This window comes from Stenella coeruleoalba (assembly GCF_951394435.1).
Source record: "Stenella coeruleoalba genome assembly, chromosome: 9".
NCBI lineage: Eukaryota > Metazoa > Chordata > Mammalia > Artiodactyla > Delphinidae > Stenella > Stenella coeruleoalba.
The window spans coordinates 69,226,506-69,250,992 of NC_137155.1; positions in this window are offsets into that span (position 1 = coordinate 69,226,506).

A 24,487-nucleotide genomic window follows, 5' to 3' on the forward strand; every position below is an offset into this window, starting at 1 on the left:
AGCCATTAAAATTTCTTGAAGATTGAATGTGAACTGAGGATCAAGGTTGACTCCAAAGGAAATGATGTAGATGTTTTCAAAAGAACTTATCTTCTGTAGCCCTTATGGCTAATATATTATAAAAACCTTTTTACCTTATCTGGAGGCCCATAAAACAGTGTCTCCATGATACATCTAATTCCAAGGGTTAGATAGTCTAAGCTGAACAAATAAATCTTGGAAGATTTCTCAATTAATGATGATTAGATGTCTACACTTCAGGGTTGCTGAACAAGCTGCCTAACTTGGGCAATGTCAAGTTTTGCAAAAATCTTCCCCTTCAGTAAGAATGGAGTTGATTGACTGTAGGAAATGGTTATGAGAGTTGCCTAAGGACATTATTTTTGTCCAACTGTAGTCTTCATAAAGGCTTAAAACATTAGGCTTGTACAGATATAATTTATGTAATCCACTGAGAATTAGAGAGAGTGTACTAAAGGCTAGAGTGAGATGATCTTACAACTAGAAAAATTAAGGTGAAATTCTAAGAGCTAAATAACGAACACCTTCATATAATTGACTAAATTAGCAAATCTGTGGGTCAAGTTAGGAGAATTGCACCTAGAAATATATTTAAAAGTAAGAGTAAATGTGAAAGAAGCTAGAGCCTAATGATATTGACACATATCTGAAGATAGATTGGTTTACAGAAGAGGGAAAATTTGAAACGGTCTGGAGAACAGGACCAAGAGTCTGTGTGTTTACTTGCACACTCTGCTCACTCTGATCAAAGCATAGGCACAGTTTTACAATTGCTTGTGTGGGAGAATGGCTACTCACTAGCTTGAAGAATAAGAACTAGTTTATCTAAAATCTTGTCTTTTGGGGGGCTCTTAGACCCAATTCCAATTTGTGTATGTATGTTGGAGAAGGGTGTTCCCCACACCAACAAGCAATGCTCAGGTTACCAGGTGGGTGTTCTTTAATTCTGACTCTATCTACTGGGAGGTAGCATCAGATTCCACAGGTTAAGGGCTCAGTCTTACAAGATCACTCCTCCTCTCATCTGAGATGCCAATCAGTCACAAGTCCAAGTTTTTACCTGTGCTTCTGACAAACTGGCTACAAATTGGAGGTTCCAACAACCTCCTCCAACTCAGGATGCCAATCATAAGCTCTGGTTATCACCTGTATATCTGACCAACTGGCTATAGATCAGAGGTTCCCACGGCTCTCTCCTTGGGTTTGATTAATTTGCTAGAGTGACTCACAGTACTTAGGAAACCTGTTTACTCACTAGATCACTGATTTATTATAAAAGGATATAATTCAGGAACAACCAGATGGAAGTGATGAACAGGGTAAGGTACAGGAAAAGGGCTCAGAACGTCCATGCTCTCTGGGAGTTCCACTTTCCCTGAATCTCCACATGTTCACCAACCCAGAAGCTCTCCAAACCCCATACTTTTGAGTTTTTTGAAGGCTTCATTACATAGTCATGATTGATTAAATCACTGGCCATTGGACATTGAACTCCAGCTCCTCTCCCTTCCCAGGAAGGTCAGGATGTACAACTGAAAGTTCCATCCCTTTAATCACATGGTTGATTCCCTTGGTAATCAGCCCCCACCCTAGGTTACCTAAGGGTTTTCCAAAAGTTTCCATCAAGAACATAACAAAAGACACCTTTATTGCTTTTGTCACTTAGGAAATTTCAAGGGTTTTAGGAGCTCTATGACTTTAATGGGGATAAAAACCAGATATATGTTTCTTATTATAAATCACAATATCACACAGCCCACTCAGAAGTTTCATGAAAATAAATACTCCGTGCCTTTGAAGAAGAAAAGGATACCTGCATTTAGATATTGCAGGCATTCAAGACTTCATAGACTCTTGCTTCCTAGCCCTGGTCCTAAAATAGGTTTAAGCTGAGTGTGTTCTTCCTCAGGACAGCCTGGTCTGATAATGGATAGGATGTTAATCACCCCATTGAACTATTCTCTAATTTTCTGGATCACATTCTTTGTTTATTCCTGCTTCCTTGGAGAATATCTTGTAAAGTTTATTTACAACTATTTGTAGTTTGGCCAAATTAAAAATATGAATATCTAGGACACAAATTCATAATTAGCTGAAACAGTGTTTCCCCCAAGATTTTTAACCTTAACTTTGAAATGGTGAAAACACCTCACAAAGGAGCAATGCTATATATGGACAACTTTCTTTCCTCTTGTTTCAGACAAAGAAGTACTTTGCTTCCCTTATAGGTTTTACCATTCTGCCGGTTTATAATCTCAATAATGATTTTTTTCATTAAATGTTTGTGTGGCAGTATTTTATTGATATAGCAGCTATTTTGTAAGATCCTGAAGATTATATCTATGTTGCTTACTCTTAAGTATCTTACAGTCTAGGAGGAGATATAGACCTATGTGAGATGACACATGTCTATAACATAATAAAAGATAACAAGTGTTTAGAAAGAAGTGTGGACAAAGACCTAGGAGATCACAGATAGTGCTATAAAAAATTAATACAAGGAAACCTCAGTTAAATAGAGTCAGGGAATTCCCTGGCAGACCAGTGGTTAGGATTCCGTGCTTCCACTGCAGGGGTCCCGCGTTCAATACTTGGTTGGGGAACTAAGATCCTGCAAGCTGCTGGGTGTGGCCAGAAAAACCAAAAACCAAAAGAAACAAACAAAAAAATAGAGTCAGGTGAACAGAAGGGGGAGCTCTCATGCCCTATGACCAACAACACTGGGAGCCCAACAGGAAGAAGACTTCTTCCTCCTTCCTGGCAAGAGCTCAGCCAATGAGAGACAGTCACAATTCAGCCAAGGAAAAGTCATGGAGTCTTTGTTTACTATAGGCCTCCCAAGTTCCTTTTCCCCTCTATGAAAGAATTCTCTCCATTTTTTTCTGGGGACTTGCACATGGCTCGCCACGGTTACACAACCTAAATTACAATTCTTTTTTATTTAATAAATAGGTTTTCTCTATTTTTTATTTTATACAGCAGGTTCTTAATAGTCATCAATTTTATACATATCAGTGTATATATGTCAATCACAATCGCCCAATTCATCACACCACCACCACCACACCCCTGCAGCTTTCCCCCCTTGTTGTCCATACGTTTGTTCTCTACATCTGTGTCTTAATTTCTGCCCTGCAAACTGGTTCACCTGTACCATTTTTCTAGGTTCCACATATACGTGTTAATATACAATATTTGTTTTTCTCTTTCTGACTTACTTCACTCTGTATGACAGTCTCTAGATCTATCCACTTCTCAACAAATGACCCAATTTTGTTCCTTTTTATGGCTGAGTAATATTCTGTTGTATATATGTACCACATCTTCTTTATCCATTCATCTGCCTGTCGATGGGCATTTAGGTTGCTTCCATGACCTGGCTATTGTAAATAGTGCTGCAATGAACATTGGGGTGCATGTGTCTTTTTGAATTGCAGTTTTCTCTGGGTGAGTGCCCAGTAGTGGGATTGCTGGATCATATAGTAATTCTATTTTTACTTTTTTAAGGAACCTCCATACTGTTCTCCATAGTGGCTGTATCAGTTTACATTCCCACCAACAGTGCAAGAGGGTTCCCTTTTCTCCACACCCTCTCCAGCATTTGTTGTTTGTAGATTTTCTGATGAAGCCCATTCTAACTGGTGTGAGATGATAGCTCATTGTTTTGATCTGCATTTCTCTAATAATTAGTGATGGTGAGCAGATGTCATGTGCTTCTTGGTCATCTGTATATCTTCTTTGGGGAAATGTCTATTTAGGTCTTCTGCCCATTTTTTGATTGGGTTGTTTATTCTTTTAATATTGAGCTGCATGAGCTGTTTATATATTTTGGAGATTAATCCTTTGTCCGTTGATATGTTTGCAAATATTTTCTCCCATTCTGAAGTTGTCTTTTGGTCTTGTTTATGGTCTCCTTTTCTGTGCAAAAGCTTTGAAGTTTCATTAGGTCCCATTTGTTTATTTTTGTTTTTATTTCCATTACTCTAGGAGGTGGATCAGAAAAGATCTTGCTGTGATTTATGTCAAAGAGTGTTCTTCCTACGTTTTACTCTAAGTGTTTTATAGTGTCTGGTCTTACATTTAGGTCTCTAATCCATTTTGAGTTTATTTTTGTGTATTGTGTTAGGGAGTGTTCTAATTTCATGCTTTTACATGTAGCTGTCCAGTTTTCCCAGCACCATTTATTGAAGAGGCTGTCTTTTCTCCATTGTATATTCTTGCCTCCTTTGTCATAGATTAGTTGACCATATGTGTGTGGGTTTATCTCTGGGCTTTCTATCTTGTTTCATTGATCTATGTTTCTGTTTCTGTGCCAGTACCATGTTGTCTTGATTACTGTAGCTTTGTAGTATAGTCTGAAGTCAGAGAGTCTGATTCCTCCAGCTCCATTTTTTTCCCTAAAGACTGCTTTGGCTATTCAGGGTCTTTGTTTCTCCATACAAATTTTAAGATTTTTTTGTTCTAGTTCCATAAAAAATGCCATTGGTAATTTGATAGGTATTGCATTGAATCTGTAGATTGCTTTGGGTAGTATAGTCATTTTCACAATATTGATTCTTCCAATCCAAGAACATGGTATATCTCTCCATCTGTTGGTATCATCTTTAATTACTTGCATCAGTGTCTTATAGTTTTCTGCATACAGGTCTTTTGTCTCCCTAGGTAGGTTTATCCCTAGGTATTTTATTCCTTTGTTGCAGTGGTAAATGGAAGTGCTTCCTTAATTTCCCTTTCAGATATTTCAACATTAGTGTATAAGAATGCAAGAGATTTCCGTGCATTAATTTTGTATCCTGCAACTTTACCAAATTCAATGATTAACTCTAGTAGTTTTCTGCTGGCATCTTTAGGATTCACTACATATAGTATCATGTCATCTGCAAAGAGTGACAGTTTTACTTCTTCTTTTCCAATTTGTATTCCTTTTATTTCTTTTTCTTCACTGATTGCCGAGGCTAGGACTTCCAAAACTAAGTTGAATAATAGCAGTGAGAGTGGAAATCCTTGTCTCATTCTTGATCTTACAGGAAGTGCTTTCAGTTTTTCACCATTGATAATGATGTTTGCTGTGGGTTTCTTGTATATGCCTTTATTAAGTTGAGGTAGGTTCCGTCTGTGCCTAATTTCTGTAGAGTTTTTATCATAAATGGGTGTTGAACTTTGTCAAAAGCTTTTCCTGCACCTATTAAGATGATCATATGGTTTTTATTCTTCAGTTTGTTAATATGGTGTATCACGTTGATTGATTTGCATATATTGAAGAACCCTTGTATCGCTGGGATAAATCCCACTTGATCATGGTGTATGATCCTTTTAATGTGTTGTTGGATTCTGTTTGCTAATATTTTGTTGAGGATTTTTGCATCTATATTCATCAGTGATATTGGTCTGTAATTTTCTTTCTTTGTAGTATCTTTGGTTTTAGTATCAGGGTGATGGTGGCCTCATAGAATGTATTTGGGAGTGTTCCTTCCTCTGTAATTTTTGGGAAGAGTTTGAGAAGGATGGGTGTTAGCTCTTCTCTAAATGTTTGATAGAATTCACCTGTGAAGCCATCCTGTCCTGGACTTTTTTTGTTGGATGATTTTTAATCACAGTTTCAATTTCATTACTTGTGATTGGTCTGTTCATATTTTCTGTTTCTTCCTGGTTCAGTCTTGGAAGGTTATACCTTTCTAAGAATTTGCCCATTTCTTCCAGGTTGTCCATTTTATTGGCATAGTGTTAGTGGCATAGTGTTTATTGGCTAGCAGTAGTCTCTTAGGATGCTTTGTGTTTCTGCGGTGTCTGTTGTAACTTCTCCTTTTTCATTTCTAATTTTATTGATTTGAGTTCTTTCCCTCTTTTTCCTGATGAGTCTGGTTAATGCTTTAACAATTTTGTTTATCTTCTCAAAGAACCATCTTTTAGTTTTCTTGATCTTTGCTATTGTTTTCTTTGTTTCTATTTCATTTATTTCTGCTCTGATCTTTATGATTTCTTTCCTTCTGCTAACTTTGGGTTTTGTTTGCTCTTCTTTCTCTAGTTCCTTTAGGTGTAAGGTTAGATAATTTATTTGAGATTTTTCTTGTTTCTTGAGATAGGCTTTTATTGCTATAAACTTCCCTCTTAGAACTGCTTTTGCTGCATCCCATAGGTTTTGGATTGTCGTGTTATCATTGTCATTTGTTTCTAGGTATTTTTTGATTTCCTCTTTGATTTCTTCAGTGACCTCTTAGTTAGTAACATAGTGTTTAATCTCCACGTGTTTGTGTTTTTTACGTTCTTCCCCCTGTATTTCATTTCTAATCTCATAACGTTGTGGTCAGAAAAGATGCTTGATATGATTTCAATTTTCTTAAATTTACTGAGGCTTGATTTGTGACCCAAGATGTGATCTATCCTGGAGAATTCCATGCACACTTGAGAAGAAAGTGTAATCTGCTGTTTTGGGATGGAATGTCCTATAAATATCAATTAAATCTATCTGGGGCTTCCCTGGTGGCACAGTGGCTGAGATTCTGCCTGCCAATGCAGAGGACACGGGTTCGTGCCCTGGTCCGGGAAGATCCCACATGCCACAGAGCGGCTGGGCCCGTGAACCATGGCCACTGAGCCTGCGCGTCCGGAACCTGTGTTCTGCAACGGGAGAGGCCACAGCAGTAAGAGCCCCGCGTACCGCAAAAAAAAAAAAATTAAATCTATCTGGTTTATTGTGTCACTTAAAGCTTCTGTTTCCTCATTAATTTTCTGTTTGGATGATCTGTCCACTGGTGTTAGTGAGGTGTTAAAGTCCCCCACTATTATTGTGTTACTGTCGATTTCCTGTTTTACAGTTGTTAGCACTTGCCTTATGTATTTAGGTGCTCCTATGTTGGGTGTGTGTATATTTATAATTGTTATATCTTCTTCTTGGATTGATCCCTTGATCATTATGTAGTGTCCTTCTTTGTCTCTTGTAACATTCTTTATTTTAAAGCATATTTTGTCTGATATGAGAATTGCTACTCCAGCTTTCATTTGATTTCCATTTGGTTGGAATATCTTTTTCCATTCCATCACTTTCAGTCTGTATGTGTCCCTAGGTCTGAAGTGGGTCTCTTGTAGACAGCATATATAAGGGTCTTGTTTTTGTATCCATTCAGCAAACCAGTGTCTTTTGGTTGGAGCATTTAATCCATTCACGTTTAAGGTAATTATCGATATGTATGTTCCTATGACCATTTTGTTAATTGTTTTGGGTTTGTTTCTGTAGGTCTTTTCTTCTTTTGTGTTTCCCACTTAGGGAAGTTCCTTTAGCATTTCTTGTAGAGCTGGTTTGGTGGTGCTGAATTCTCTTAGCTTTTGCTTGTCTGTAAATCTTATGGTTTCTCCATCAAATCTGAATGAGATCCTTGCCGGGTAGAGTAATCTTGGTTGTAGTTTCTTCCTTTTCATCACTATGTCATGCCACTCCCTTCTGGCTTGTAGAGTTTCTGCTGAGAAATCAGCTGTTAACCTTATGGGAGTTCCCTTGTATGTTATTTGTCATTTTTCCCTTGTTGCTTTCAATAATTTTTCTTTGTCTTCAATTTTTGCCAATTTGATTACTGTGTCTCAGTGTGTTTCTCCTTGGGTTTATCCTGTATGGGACTCTCTGGGCTTCCTGGACTTGGGTGACTCTTTTCTTTCCTATGTTAGGGAAGTTTTTGACTATAATCGCTTCAAATATTTTCTCGGGTCCTTTCTCTCTCTCTTCTCCTTCTGGGACCCCTATAATGCAAATGTTGTTGCGTCTAATGTTGTCCCAGAAGTCTCTTAGGTTGTCTTCATTTCTTTTCATTCTTTTTCCTTTATTCTCTTCCGCAGCAGTGAATTCGACCACTCCGTCTTCCAGGTCACTTATCCGTTCTTCTGCCTCAGTTATTCTGCTATTGATTCCTTCTATTGTAGTTTTCATTTCTGCTATTGTATTGTTCATCTCCGTTTGTTTGTTCTTTAATTCTTCTAGGTCTTCATTAAACATTTCTTGCATCTTCTTGATCTTTGCCTCCATTCTTTTTCCCAGGTCTTGGATCATCTTCACTATCATTATTCTGAATTCTTTTTCTGGAAGGTTGCCTATCTCCACTTCAGTTAGTTGTTTTTCTGGTGTTTTATCTTGTTCCTTCATCTGGTACATAGCCCTCTGTCTTCTCATCTTGTCTTTCTTTCTGTGAATGTGGTTTTTGTTCCAAAGGCTGCAGGATTGTAGTTCTTTCTTCTGCTATCTGCCCTCTGGTGGATGAGGCTGTCTAAGAGGCTTGTGCAGCTTTCCTGATGGGAGGGACTGGCAGTGGGTAGAGATGGCTGTTGCTCTGGTGGGCAGAGCTCAGTAAAACTTTAATCCACTTGACTGCTGGTGGGTGGGGCTGGGTTCCCTCCCTGTTGGAGGTTTGGCCTGAGGCAACCCAACACTGGAGCCTACCTGGGTTCTTTGGTTGGGTTAATGGCAGACTCTGGGAGGGCTCACGCCAAGGAGTACTTCCCAGAACTTCTGCTGCCAGTGTTCTTGTCCCCACCGTGAGCCACAGCCACCCCCTGCCTCTGCAGGAGACCCTCCAACACTAGCAGGTAGGTCTGGTTCAGTTCAGTCTCCCCCAGGGTCACTGCTCCTTCCCCTGTGTCCCAATGCGCACACTCCTTTGTGTGTGCCCTCCAAGAGTAGAGTCTCTGTTCCCCCCAGTCCTGTCCAAGTCTTGCAATCAAATCCCACTAGCCTTCAGTGTCTGATTCTCTAGGAATTCCTCCTCCCATTGCTTGACCCCCAGGTTGGGAAGCCTGACGTGGGGCTCAGAACCTTCACTCCAGTGGGTGGACTTCTGTGTTATAAGTGTTCTCCAGTCTGTGAGTCACCCACCTAGCAGTTATGGGATTTGATTTTGCTGTGATTGTGCCCTCCTACCGTCTCATTTTGGCTTCTCTTTTGTCTTTGGATGTGGGGTCTCTTTTTTGGTGAGTTCCAGTGTCTTCCTGTTGATGATTGTCCAGCAGCTAGATGTGATTCTGGTGTTCTCACAAGAGGGATTGAGAGCACGTCCTTCTAGTCTGCCATCTTGGTTCCAATCCCCCTGTATAACAATTCTTTGCTGAATTCAAATAAACCCATTTTTGATGCAGAAATAACTGGCAATCTATTTGTTTTAGGTCAGCAGTGCAATGCAATAAGTAATTCAAATCTAGTCGTTAATGATGGCTTCATATAGTACCTTTGAGTTGGCCTTGAAAAATAATACCAAATCTGTCAAATGTGAAAAAAAAGCTCAAGGGTATATCAGGCAGATGGATATAATAGCAGGCAGGAAAGTGTTAGCAGAAAGTAAGGCTGAAAAGGTAATTTTTTTCCCATATTATGACAAAGTTAGAATTTTTTCCTGGTGAATAAAGGAAACTATTAAAATTGAAATGTTTTAACTAAAAATGGAGACAACTATATCAAGTTTACTATTTTTAGAAACTATAATTTTACTATTAGGTGCTATCTAAATAGGAATTTAAAAAATAATTTATCTACTGAAAATACAGAGTTTACCTCCAATGACTGAAAGTGTCTGATAAGCTAGTGTGGGATCACAGATATTTTATGTGTTTCCAAATATGGAACATTATTTGTTTTATGAAAAGTTTAATATGGTCATATCATTAAGAAATATGAAATTTCTGAATTTGTAGTTTGTTTTCAAGGAACACTGAATTAGGAAAATGTTGTAGTAGATTGAATCTGTGCTTTTGAGCAGCTGTGAGGACAGTTTATTTAGTTGGTATAGAGAAAGAAACAATTTTATATATCTGTTTAAATGTATGTTATAGTCTGTTTTGAAATGGAAAGGCCATGCCATTTTAAATAACAACAAAAACAAGTAGATTTATGAGTGATCTAAAACCTCCTGTACCCATTACCAAGGGAAAATGCAATATGAGCCTAAGTATACAGTACAAATTTGGAGTTAAACCAGTCCTGGCTTCTTAAAGGAAGAAGAATGGGCATGAAAAAGAAATATGTTCAGAAGAGGAAATTTTTCTGCTGATTTGAAAAATGCTGTCACATGGAAGTTATACTGGGAAATATAGGACATATTCAAGCTTGGGCTCTTTCTGTCAAATCGTATAAGGAAGGAAAAGTTAGAACTCGGAGGCAAAGGGACTTAAACCTCTGGGGAATTCACTAGCTAAGTCAAAGGTAAGCTGAGATCATAGATAACTATTAAAATGAGAAAAGGTGCAGTAAAATTTTAACTCCAACAATTGAGGAACTTTGGACTTCCAAAACTTGAGAACAACAATACTCTGTTTAAATCTGTAGGGAATATAATTGGATTAAGATTCATAATTGTTACAAGTTAATGAAGATGTTCTCAAATTTTGCCCAGTTAGGACTTTCCTGGTGGTCCAGTGGATAAAACTTCACGGTAGAGCCAAAAAAATAAAATTTTTCCCCAAATATTTGTACTTTTTCAAACTTTGATCTAAATTATCTAATCTTTAAAAGCTATCGTTTTCATTTTATCATTTGTTCTAAATTTGTAAGCTCTAAGATGTATCATTATTTATTTTGGGCAATTTAACTATAATATGCTAAACTATTATTTCATTTTGCATATTTAGATTTTAGTGAGTTTGAACATTTTTTCTAGTCATCATCTTAGGTGAACTGTTGATTCATTCATGCCCTTTCTCATCTGTTATTGTGATTTTTGTGACTTTTCTTACTGATTTGATGAATATATTTGTAGGAATGTTAAAACTTTGCTATATTTACTGCTGAAATATAACATCATAATGTGAGTAAATATTTTATAGAAGTAACATAATTGAGTATAAATAAATGTTTTATTTTCATTATACAGTAATGGAAAGTCAGACTTTTTGGATCTGGAGGCCATAGCCTAGGTGTTCTAATTTATTGGCTGGCTAATTACAGGAATTTCAGGTATGTAACTTAGAAATAACCCCTAGAGTTTTTTTTTTTTTTTCAACTGAAGATCTGTAGAGAGGTAACTAAATTTAGAGCATGAAAATTCAATCAGCTTAAAAAATATTAATGATCTCTGTGCAAAATAACCTAAAATAAGAGCATTAGACACCCCCAGGAAAATTAAACATTCTCTAAAAACTTTTTACACCTTTATGATAGCATGAAATAAGTTGTTATTATTATTTATAGTAAGTCCTTTGAAAATGAAACTCATTCTGCAAATGAAATTTTTGAGGATAGTGTTTAGGATCAAGGGAATGAGATAATATGCTTCACAACCCACCCCTCAACTTGCTAAAAGTTCAGGTCAAATCCTAGTATAAAAAGACCTATATAAACAATGGTACTTAATAGTGACACTGAACCAGATTTCCCCCTCTGCCTAAAAATAGCACACCAGTCATGCTTAAAGGCTGAATCACATTCTTTAGGCATCAGAGAAATAAAGTTAGATACTGTGGAGCATTTCAGAGCCCATATAAGCACACTTTTCAGTCTAACTGATAAGATCCAGCTTATCCTCTTAATAGTTCTGATGCTTCTTTATCTGTCACACTGTTGTACAGGCAGCTTGCAGCAGATGTGTTTGACAAATGTTAGGGCATACTGGGATCACGATTGCTTCTGACACCAAGTACATGGATAGAACTTTATCATTTCCAAATACAGGCTGACCCCTAGCCAAGAAAATTTGTAATTTGGGGGCATCCTGACTTACAATGAGGACTCAGTTACGTTGCCATCAACTAGCTCATTTGGCTATGCCTTTGGGTGACAGAAGTGTTTGTTTTAAATGTTTGCTTGCATAGAGTTGGTAGATAAGTCTACCCTTATTTCGGCCTTCCTCTCTCTAGCGCTGTCTTTCTCAGGCAGAAGATATAACCCTTCCACCCAGCTAGAGGGGAAACTCAGAACATTCTGCAGTAATTTATACCTCTATTAATATTTTGACTTTTGCAACAGAAGTATGTGCCTCCCTTGGTTGAGAATTTCCATTTTAAAGTTACCAGGAGTAAATTAGGGGGTTTTGCCACCTGTGACTCTCTTTTTCCTCTCTCTCAAGCTCCATTCCATGGTTAGAATAGTCCTTTTCTTTTTCTTAGTAAATAAGTAGTGGCAATTAATTTCCATATTCTCAAAAGTCATCATTTTTGTATTTTTTCCTACAATACGTATTTTCCTTAGACCAAGTTGTATATGTCTGTGTATTTTGGGGGACCAAGATAAACCTAAGCTTTAGGCAGCTCAGCTACTACACATAGCAGGAGGTTAGAGCAAATGAAAAATTGAAAAGAATTCAAGAGATGATGGTTGTATTGGTAATTGAGTCAGGGCAAACTACTCTCATGCAAAAAAAAGAAAAGAGGATAATTTAAGAAACCTCGATTTCCTTTATGCCTCATGAGTAGCCGGTTAAAGCTCAACTGATTTTTTTTTTTTTTTTTTTGCATAACAGGATGTTGATGAGCCTTGTTAATAATGCATCACAGAAAAACATTTACCCAATGTACAAAGAGCTGATAAAACTTGAAATATATCTACCTGCCAAACATCAGGGTTTCAAGGTCTCTAAGCCCTTGCTTTGCAGCAGGGGGTTGTATTCATCACTTGAAAGAGTGATCTTTTAACAGCATACAGTGGTATTGGCATCTGACATACAACCTAGAGATAAAATTGAGCAAAATGGGTAATTTTTGGAAATGAATACCAGGGTAGGAAAAAAGATACTCTCTATAATTATTGAATAATGTCAATGTTTTCTGTCTAGGGGGATTTTGCTATATGTTAGTAATTGTTCCTGAAAACAGCTTATGAAATTGATCTTAAATATTTTTCATGTTTATACTCACCTCTATGAGGTATATGTGTGTGTGTGTGTGTGTGTGTGTGTGTGTGTGTGTGTGTTTGTGTTTAAACCAGAATCTAATTTCCATTTCCTATGGGCTTTTAAAGACTGTCTCCATAGTGATGGCCAATGAGCGGAGAGAATTTCACAGGTTTCTTTCTCAGTACATGTGGCACAGTCATCTCTTTTTATGTCCTTCTGTTTGTTCCCTGCACACCATTACTGGCTGCCTCCATGGCAACAGCCAATGAGCTCTTGCACATACATCAATGCTCTTCTGTGTGTGCCCTCGTGTACTCAGTGGTATCATAAAGCATCCGAGAGTCATACATGTCCAGTCAGTTGGTTTTGTTTCCCTGGCAACCTCCTTTTCCATCCATACCCTCAGGATAGCACCAATTATAATTGTCTTAAGAATTGTACCTGTTGAGTTGTCCATCTGCATCTGATACACATTAATGTTCTATGACCTAGGTTTCATGGATATAAACTGTTGATATGTTTAGAGATGGAGCTTATTGGCTACATAGTTATGGAAAAGCCCTAAGTTGTAAAATATCAAGTCTCAGTATGATAGCTGTTTAAGCCTAGCAGTATTTTTTTTTTTTAGTCAACGGTATGTCCTTTATTCATATTCTTCAATTCTTTTTCCTTGGCCCTTTTTATCAGTGGACACACAGCTTTGCTAAACAATTTTCACATATTTTTCCATATAAATATTCCATCAACATATCTGCCATTTTAATTTTTAATTTAATTTTTTATACAGCAGGTTCTTATTTGTTATCTATTTTATCCATATTAGTGTATATATGTCAATCCAAATCTCCCAATTCATCCCACCCCCACCCTCACCCCCAAGCCTAGCAGTATTTTCACATGAAAGGAGACATTCTACTCATACATTTTGGCATTTCATGCTATTTCTTACTAGAATTTAAAACACTTCAGCTTCAAATTTTTATTGTTTTATTGTTTGACTGACTTCTCTCTGTGTGGTATTTTATTTTACAAGGAAGCATTAAATTGCCCTCAAGAAGCTTGATTGTTTTGACAATCATCTGATATATCTGCCTTGACGAGATAAATGCCTAATAAGAAGAGTTGATGGTGATCTCAAGCAATATATGGATCCACCAACTAACTGACTCATCAAAAAAATCTGGCCATGAATGCAGGTAACTGAAAGTGTATATTCTTCTTTTTTTTTTAACAAGAGAGGGAAAAGAATAAAAAACAATTTGATATAAAGTCGATTTTTGTGAAAATAAAATAATGTTATTAGTAGCATATTGAACAATTACTGCTATTCCTCACCACACGTATTTGGGAAATGTATAGCTGAAAGATATGATTCTTTTGAATTGATCTAAATTATTCATGGATAAATGATTTGATGGCTGCAATAAACCAAAGATTGATTACTAAAGCTTCTTACATTGATACCTTAATTTGGACTGATGAATTTGATTTAGATCAAATGACATTAATCATAAAACTTTCCAAATTAAAAATATTTGGTTCAGAATAAAGTTATGAACCACAGGATGAAATTAACCCATACAATTATTAATTATTCTTTCAACTTATCTTAATTACTTTCTAAGAGAAAATTTTTACATGCTCTCTCTAAGCTTTATGATGAACAGTAGAAAATGCATATTTACTCATTTGGTACTCTGGGGCTTGGATCCTCATAAATATAATTCTGTTATCAATTATCTCAGAGTAAAGACCCTTTGTAAATAAGGGCAATGTTACTCATTCAAGGTATGAAAACATTTTTGAAGATTCCTTAACTTCAATCACAGATTAAAAGAGTTGCAAAAATGTGAAAGTGGAAAATTTTAATATCTAAATATTACATTTAAAATTTATTTTAGGTCAAAAGAGGCAAAAAATTAAAGAAAACAGAAGTGTTTATTAATAGCTCAGAAGTATACAGATGGTATGTACATTTAAAACATCAATATGAGGGACTTCCCTGCTAGTGCTGTGGTTAAGAATCTGCCTGCCAATGCAGGGGACATGGGTTCGAGTCCTGGTCCGGGAAGATCCCACATTCTGTGGTGTAACTAAGCCAGTGCACTATAACTACTGAGCCTGTGCTCTAGGGCTCGTGAGCCACAACTCCTGAGCCTGTGTGCCACAACTACTGAATCCCACGTGCCTAGAGCCTGTGCTCTGCAACAAGAGAAGCCACCGCAATGAGAGGCCTGCGCACTGCAACAAAGTGTAGTGCCCACTCACCACAACTAGAGAAAGCCTGCACGCAGCAAGGAAGACCCAACGCAGCTAAAAATAAATAAATAAATAAAAATTAAAAAAAAAAAAACAACATCAATATGAGATTAAACTAAAGAGAAGACTACTCTGGTATTTAGATGTTTTTGTTATTTTGCTTATTTTTAACTTTTAGATTTCTCATTGAGATATTTTAACCCTAAAATCATCATTTAATTTGAATCAATTTGGAGTTTGGGAGCATAGTTTAGACTGTTTGAACTTGATCACATCCAGTGATTTTCATCACTTTGTGTTTTTTAAAAAGTTAACAACAAATATTGCAATTGCAATAATATATTTCAAACTGGTGATCAAATGACAATAGGACTCCTTGTAAGGAAATGTTCCAAAGACAACATTCTCATGAAGGATAGGAACCTGTTGAATTGGTTGTCATCCACTGCATGGAAAAGCTGGTATTTGCTCTTCACTGATTGGGTCCTCAGTTCTGCATGGGGGTCCTTCTTGAATGAACGGTTGTAATTGTCTCTCTCTAGGCAAAAGACGTGGGCTGAAGATGTAGTGGACAGGGGAAGATTAAAGAATCACATTCAAGAGTAAGTCTTAAGCAGCAGAAGTCCAGTAGTTCTTCCAATGACCACTCAGAAGTCAACAACCATAGATCAGGAAACCTAGTCATAAGAACATAATAAGATTACTTAAACTTCGTGATTTTCCCATGCATTTTGGTTCTGTCATCCCCTTAAACCAGAAGCCCTATGTGTTTGCCTTTGGGGACAGCAAGAAAACTTGAAGCTGCAGAGACTATTATAGTATTATTCCATCCAAAGTTCTTATTAAGCAATACTTGGGAATCCATGTTATTTGGAAAATTTCTGATGCTTTTTTGAAGCAACTTTGTATTCCTAACTCTCATAGCTCTGTTTTAGCAATTCCTCACATGCCTCCCAATTTCCTCTTTTATTTATCTACTCCTTGGTATCAAACTACCAGTGATGGAACATTTGCAGTCATTCTTTGGTTTTCTCTGTTTGCCAAGTGTCATTTTATGTAATCGTTCAATATCAGCTTCTCTCACCCACCCTGTCTTACCTGCAGGTGTTAGGTTCTATCTCACTGTTATGTGAGATATTAAGCTGTCTGGTAAAATGAATAATTCTTCTAGTGTTAAAAATTATTCTTTGCTTATTGCAAAATTTTTCATCATGTATCCACATTTATTCCTATTTGTTTCCTTTAACTATGGTTGAACGTAAAATTATGCAAGACCAGAGATCTTTTAACGTTTATGTCCTAGCTATAGTTATGTAAAGAAGTGGAAAGTCATTTCCAATGCTAAAATTCACTTGGTTAACAGGGAATAAAATTTTTATTCCTTTTTTAAATTCAGTTTTCACACTGATAATTTAATCTTATTGACTCATAAGTAAATTATAAATTTTGTGCTTTATTATTATTATGGAATCATAATGATTATTAAGAAACCTTTATATTTCTCCATTTACAAGCTGAAATGCTCTCAAAAGGATTGTGAGAGTAAAGACAGCCTTTTTCTGCAGTCTCATTTCCTACCTTCCAGTGACAACTCCAAGTAAACCACAGTATGAGTTCCTAAAGTGCCACAAAAGTTAATATGATGCTTCCAATATTAATGGTCAAGTTTATTGAGGTCTTATTATACGTTAGACTATGTCCTAAGCACTTTATATGAATTTACTCAATTTATCCAACCTTGGAAAGCAGGTACTTATTATCCCAACTTTATAAATGAGGAAACTGAGGCACAGAGAGGTTAACTTGTCCACAGTCATGTAGTTAGTGAGGGGAAGAGCTGAGATTTTGAATCTGGACCATCTGGCTCTTGGTTACCCATTATTCTACAATTCCATGATCTTCACACACATTTTTCTGTTCCTCCACTAGGGGACTCTAGTTCTAATCCTCCCATCACCTGTATATGCTAAATGGACTACAAAAATTGAGATTGGGATCAGAAAGGCTACAAGGGAAACCAATGTGTCCCCAAAAGAAACTGCATAAGCTCTGTTTTTTCCCAAGTCCTCTGGATTTTTGCATAAAAGCCATTGCCTATGAGAATGCTTTTACTACTTTTGCTTCAGCAGAATGCTTTTGTTCTTTTAGTGCATTTATACTGAGAGGAAGAAAGGTGAAATATCTGGGAAAGCATAAGTATGAGGGAGGTTAATGTAAATTGGTGGTCAAAAATTGTTTAATGATTTTTTAAATCTATTTTATTTATTTATTTATATATTTTAAACATCTTTATTGGAGTATAATTGCTTTACAATGGTGGGTTAGTTTCTGCTTTATAACAAAGTGAATCAGCTACACATATACCTATATCCCCATATCCCTTCCCTCTTGCGTCTCCCTCCCACCGTCCCTAACCTACCCCTCTAGGTGGTCACAAAGCACCGAGCTCATCTCCCTGTGCTATGCGGCTGCTTCCCACTAGCTATCTGTTTTACATTTGGTAGTGTATATATGTCCATGCCACTCTCTCACTTCGTCCCAGCTTACCCTTCCCCCTCCCCATGTCCTCAAGTCCTGTATTTATATAGGCCCCACGGCCTATATATAATATGTAAATATTTCTAGCTAATCCTAGGATACCTGGCCTTGAATTGAGTGCTCCAAACAGTTTGTGTTATCTCACTTATCTTCCCAGTCCTCCTTAAAAGTATTAGGCATCCTCAATTAAGAGATGATACTGGGAAACTAAGAAAACACCTCTAGTGAATGTCACTCTTTCATTTAGCTCACTTTATCAACCACTTTTGATGGTGTGTGTAGTGAGTTCTCTATCCCTGGCTGTCCTGGTTGGATTTCATGACCACAGTTTTACAAGGCACAGCCATCTCTCTTCCTGGCTGATTTGCTTTGTCTTTGGGATGCACAGAAGGCTCATCTCAGAATCCCTGAGTCTTATTTCAGGTCTGTGTTCCAAAGAGCTCTAAAACCTACAAGGGAGTGTAATGAGTCTTTGGTAGAGGCAATATGACTCAGGCCAGGATGGAGAATAAGGATGGCACTTATTCCTTTCATGAGGACTCCATCCTCATGACCTAATTACCTCCCAAAGGTCCCACTGCCAAATACCATCACATTGGGGATTAGGTTACAACATATGAATTTGGGGGGGGGGGTGCATAAACGTCCAGTCCATAGAAATATTATTGACAAAATATACTTCTGTCTGGCAGTGTTCAATGAGTATTTCTCAAACCTTTTCCTGGGCAGTGGACAAATGACTGTGTGTTTAGTCTGTGGGAGGTGGTGGTGAGTCTTTGCAGTAGAGGGATGGAGGAGGGCGCTTCAGCTGAAGTTTATTTAGGCCACTGTATATAACTCACATGTGGTACTCATACTTGCTTTAGTATTTGAAGTAAAAGAGAAGGAAGGAGAGGAAAGAAGAGAAGGTGAAGGGAACAAAAGGAGTCTATTTTTTTTCATTGGGTGCTTTTATTCTGCAGTCCACAGTTTTTCTGGTATCCTTTACCTTCCTTTACGACCCATCTTTTTTTTATGACTTTCCAGGGCCCTCTTGTAGTTCCTAGCTTACATGCTTTCATTTGTACCAAGTCCTCTTCAGTTCAACATCCAGGTCTCCCATTGGTAATTACACTCTCTCATATGCTTTTTCTCTCAACAGCAAGTCTAATTTCAGCTGGCTGTTATGAGGATATGTGATTAAACTAACGTTTACTAATGTGTGAAGAGTGGAGAGCCATTTACCCTTTCAAGAAGAATTTGCATTTTAAAGAAAGATGTAAACCAGAGGATTATCTTTTTGGTAGAATTCTATAGTACCATTCTATGGTGTAATAACTGAAGTGAAAAAAACCCAAACAAACCAGGAAATATTTTGGGCATGCAGGACAATATTCAAGCAAGAAGTTCCATTTGGGAAACTGGATTCAGGGTGTGTTCACTGTTTTCACAACTTCTTCCCTTACTCACTCTTCTGAATGTAAGGATTGTCTAAAAAAATTCTGCCTACCTGTACTGCTCCTTTTCTACATCTTATGATAGCTCACCTGGCAATAGTTCTGGGACTTTTCTGTGGGGCTGTTGATATGTCCAAATAGAGGGAGAAAAGGTAGAGATACAGTTCAGGGAATGGAATTTGTGGATCATCAGTAAGTGCTGTTTCTCTTAAGTCAGATATTGCTTCTACTGAGAAGCAACATTATTTGACATCGGGTTGGAAGTTTCAGTAATGAATTTTTTAAATTATAAAAGTAACATGTGATCATTTTTTTTCAACTTTATTTAAATACTTGGTTTAATTTTTTTTTAACATCTTTATTGGGGTATAATTGCTTTACAATGGTGTGTTAGTTTCTGCTTTATAACAAAGTGAATCAGTCATACATAAACAAATGTTCCCATATGTCTTCCCTCTTGCGTCTCCCTCCCTCCCACCCTCCCTATCCCACCCCTCCAGGCTGTCACAAAGCACCGAGCCAATATCCCTGTGCCATGCGGCTGCTTCCCACTAGCTATCTACCTTACTACGTTTGTTAGTGTGTATATGTCCATGACTCTCTCTTGCCCTGTCACAGCTCACCCTTCCCCCTCCCCATAACCTCAAGTCAGTTCTCTAGGAGGTCTGCATCTTTATTCCTGCCTTACCCCTAGGTTCTTCATGACATTTTTTTTTCTTAAATTCCATATATATGTGTTAGCATACGGTATTTGTCTTCTTCTTTCTGACTTACTTCACTCTGTATGACAGACTCTAGGTCTATCCACCTCATTACAAATAGCTCAATTTCGTTTCTTTTTATGGCTGAGTAATATTCCATTGTATATATGTGCCACATCTTCTTTATCCATTCATCAGATAATGGGCACTTAGGTTGTTTCCATCTCCGGGCTATTGTAAATAGAGCTGCAATGAACATTTTGGTACATGACTCTTTTTGAATTTTGGTTTTCTCAGGGTATATGCCCAGTAGTGGAATTGCTGGGTCATATGGTAGTTCTATTTGTAGTTTTTTAAGGAACCTCCATACTGTTCTCCATAGTGGCTGAACCAATTCACATTCCCACCAACAGTGCAAGAGTGTTCCCTTTTCTCCACACCCTCTCCAGCATTTACTGTTTCTAGATTTTTTGATGATGGCCATTCTGACTGGTGTGAGATGATATCTCATTGTAGTTTTGATTTGCATTTCTCTAATGATGAATGATGTTGAGCATTCTTTCATGTGTTTGTTGGCAGTCTGTATATCTTCTTTGGAGAAATGTCTATTTAGGTCTTCTGCCCATTTTTGGATTGGATTGTTTGTTTTTTTGTTATTGAGCTGCATGAACTGCTTGTAAATTTTGGAGATTAATCCTTTGTCGGTTGCTTCATTTGCAAATATTTTCTCCCATTCTGAGGGTTGTCTTTTGGTCTTGTTTATGGTTTCCTTTGCTGTGCAAAAGCTTTGAAGTTTCATTAGGTCTCATTTGTTTATTTTTGTTTTTATTTCCATTACTCTAGGAGGTGGGTCAGAAAGGATATTGCTGTGATTTATGTCATAGAGTGTTCTGCCTATGTTTTCCTCTAAGAGTTTGATAGTTTCTGGCCTTACATTTAGGTCTTTAATCCATTTTGAGCTTATTTTTGTGTATGGTGTTAGGGAGTGATCTAATCTCATACTTTTACATGTACCTGTCCAGTTTTCCCAGCACCACTTATTGAAGAGGCTGTCCTTTCTCCACTGTACATTCCTGCCACCTTTATCAAAGATAAGGTGTCCATATGTGCATGGGTTTATCTCTGGGCTTTCTATCCTGTTCCATTGATCTATCTTTCTGTTTTTGTGCCAGTACCATACCGTCTTGATAACTGTAGCTTTGTAGTATAGTCTGAAGTCAGGGAGCCTGACTCCTCCAGCTCAGTTTTTCGCTCTCAAGATTGCTTTGGCTATTCGGGGTCTTTTGTGTTTCCATACAAATTGTGAAATTTTTTGTTCTAGTTCTGTGAAAAATGCCAGTGGTAGTTTGATAGGGATTGCATTGAATCTATAGATTGCTTTGGGTAGTAGAGTCATTTTCACAATGTTGATTCTTCCAATCCAAGAACATGGTATATCTCTCCATCTATTTGTATCATCTTTAATTTCTTTCATCAGTGTCTTATAATTTTCTGCATAAAGGTCTTTTGTCTCCTTAGGTATGTTTATTCCTAGATATTTTATTCTTTTTGTTGCAATGGTAAATGGGAGTGTTTTCTTGATTTCACTTTCAGATTTTTCATCATTAGTGTATAGGAATGCTAGAGATTTCTGTGCATTAATTTTGTATCCTGCCACTTTACCAAATTCATTGATTACCTCTAGTAGTTTTCTGGTAGCATCTTTAGGATTCTCTATGTATAGGATCATGTCATCTGCAAACAGTGACAGCTTTACTTCTTCTTTTCCGATTTGGATTCCTTTTATTTCCTTTTCTGCTCTGATTGCTGTGGCTAAAACTTCCAAAACTATGTTGAATAAGAGTGGTGAGAGTGGGCAACCTTGTCTTGTTCCTGATTTAGTGGAAATGCTTTCAGTTTTTCACCATTGAGGATGATGTTTGCTGTGGGTTTGTCATATATGGCCTTTATTATGTTGAGGAAAGTTCCCTCTATGCCTACTTTCTGCAGGGTTTTTATCATAAATGGGTGTTGAATTTTGTCAAAAGCTTTCTCTGCATCTATTGAGATGATCATATGGTTTTTCTCCTTCAATTTGTTAATATGGTTTATCACATTGATAGATTTGCGTATATTGAAGAATCCTTGCATTCCTGGAATAAACCCCACTTTATCATGGTGTATGATCCTTTTAATGTGCTGTTGGATTCTGTTTGCTAGTATTTTGTTGAGGATTTTTGCATCTATGTTCATCAGTGATATTGGCCTGTAGATTTCTTTCTTTGTGACATCCTTGTCTGGTTTTGGTATCAAGGTGATGGTGGCCTTGTAGAAGGAGTTTGGGAGTGTTCCTCCCTCTGCTATATTTTGGAAGAGTTTGAGAAGGATAGGTGTTAGCTCTTCTCTAAATGTTTGATAGAATTTGCCTGTGAAGCCATCTGGTCCTGGGCTTTTGTTTGTTGGAAGATTTTTAATCACAGTTTCAATTTCAGTGCTTGTGATTGGTCTGTTCATATTTTCTATTTCTTCCTGATTCAGTCTTGGCAGGTTGTGCATTTCTAAGAATTTGTCCATTTCTTCCAGGTTGTCCATTTTATTGGCATAGTGTTGCTTGTAGTAATCTCTCATGATCTTTTTTATTTCTGCAGTGTCAGTTGTTACCTCTCCTTTTTCATTTCTAATTCTATTGATTTGATTCTTCTCCCTTTTTTTCTTTATGAGTCTGGCTAGTGGTTTATCAATTTTGTTTATCTTCTCAAAGAACCAGCTTTTAGTTTTATTGATCTTTGCTATTGTTTCCTTCATTTCTTTTCCATTTATTTCTGATCTGATTTTTATGATTTCTTTCCTTCTGCTAGCTTTGGGGTTCTTTTTGTTCTTCTTTCTCTAATTGCTTGAGGTGCAAGGTTAGGTTGTTTATTCGAGATGTTTCCTGCTTCTTAAGGTGGGCTTGTATTGCTACAAACTTCCCCCTTAGAACTGCTTTTGCTGCATCCCATAGGTTTTGGGTCGTTGTGTCTCCATTGTCATTTGTTTCTAGGTATTTTTTGATTTCCTCTTTGATTTCTTCAGTGATCACTTTGTTATTAAGTAGTGTATTGTTTAGCCTCCATGTGTTTTTTTTTTTTACAGATCTTTTCCTGTAATTGATATCTAGTCTAATGGCGTTGTGGTCAGAAAAGATACTTGATACAATTTCAATTTTCTTAAATTTACCAAGGCTTGATTTGTGACCCAAGAAATGATTTATCCTGGAGAATGTTCCATGAGCACTTGAGAAAAATGTGTATTCTGTTGTTTTTGGATGGAGTGTCCTCTAAATATCAATTAATGTAGCATTTAAAGCTTGTGTTTCCTTATTTATTTTCTTGTTTAATGTAGCATTTAAAGCTTGTGTTTCCTTATTTATTTTCATTTTGGATAATCTGTCCATGGATGAAAGTGGGGTGTTTAAGTCCCCTACTATGAATGTGTTACTGTCGATTTCCCCTTTTATGGCTGTTAGTACTTGCCTTATGTATTGAGGTGCTCCTATGTTGGGTGCATAAATAATTACAATTGTTATATCTTCTTCTTGGATCAATCCCTTGATCATTATGTAGTGTCCTTCTTTCTCTCTTATAATAGTCCTTATTTTAAAGTCTATTTTGTCTGATATGAGAATTGCTACTCCAGCTTTCTTTTGGTTTCCATTTGCATGGAATATCTTTTTCCATCCCCTTACTTTCAGTCTGTATGTGTCTCTAGGTCTGAAGTGGGTCTCTTGTAGACAGCATATATAAGGGTCTTGTTTTTGTATCCATTCAGCTAATCTGTGTCTTTTGGTGGGAGCATTTAGTCCATTTACATTTAAGGTAATTATCGATATGTATGTTCCTATTCCCATTTTCTAAATTGTTTTGGGTTCGTTATTATAGGTCTTTTCCTTCTCTTGTGTTTCTTGCCTAGAGAAGATTCTTTAGCATTTGTTGTAAAGCTGGTTTGGTGGTGCTGAACTCTCTCAGCTTTTGCTTGTCTATAAAGGTTTTAATTTCTCCATCAAATCTGAATGAGATCCTTGCTGGGTAGAGTAGTCTTGGCTGCAGGTTTTTCTCCTTCATCACTTTCACTATGTCCTGCCACTCCCTTCTGGCTTGTAGGGTTTCTGCTGAGAGGTCAGCTGTTAACCTTATGGGGATTCCCTTATGTGTTATTTGTTGTTTTTCCCTTGCTGCTTTTAATATGCTTTCTTTGTATTTAATTTTTGACAGTTTGATTAATATGTGTCTTGGCGTATTTCTCCTTGTATTTATCCTGTATGACACTCTCTGTGCTTCCTGGACTTGATTAACTATTTCCTTTCCCATATTAGGGAAGTTTTCAACTATAATCTCTTCAAATATTTTCTCAGTCCCTTTCTTTTTCTCTTCCTCTTCTGGAACCCCTATAATTCGAATGTTGGTGCGTTTAATGTTGTCCCAGAGGTCTCTGAGACTGTCCTCAGTTCTTTTCATTCTTTGTTCTTTATTCTGCTCTGCATTAGTTATTTCCACTACTTTATCTTCCAGGTCACTTATCCGTTCTTCTGCCTCAGTTATTCTGCTATTGATCCCATCTAGAGTACTTTTAATTTCATTTATTGTGTTGTTCATCGTTGCTTGTTTCATCTTTATTTCTTCCAGGTACTTGTTGACTGTTTCTTGCATTTTGTCCATTCTGTTTCCAAGATTTCGGATCATCCTTACTATCATTATTCTGAATTCTTTTTCAGGTA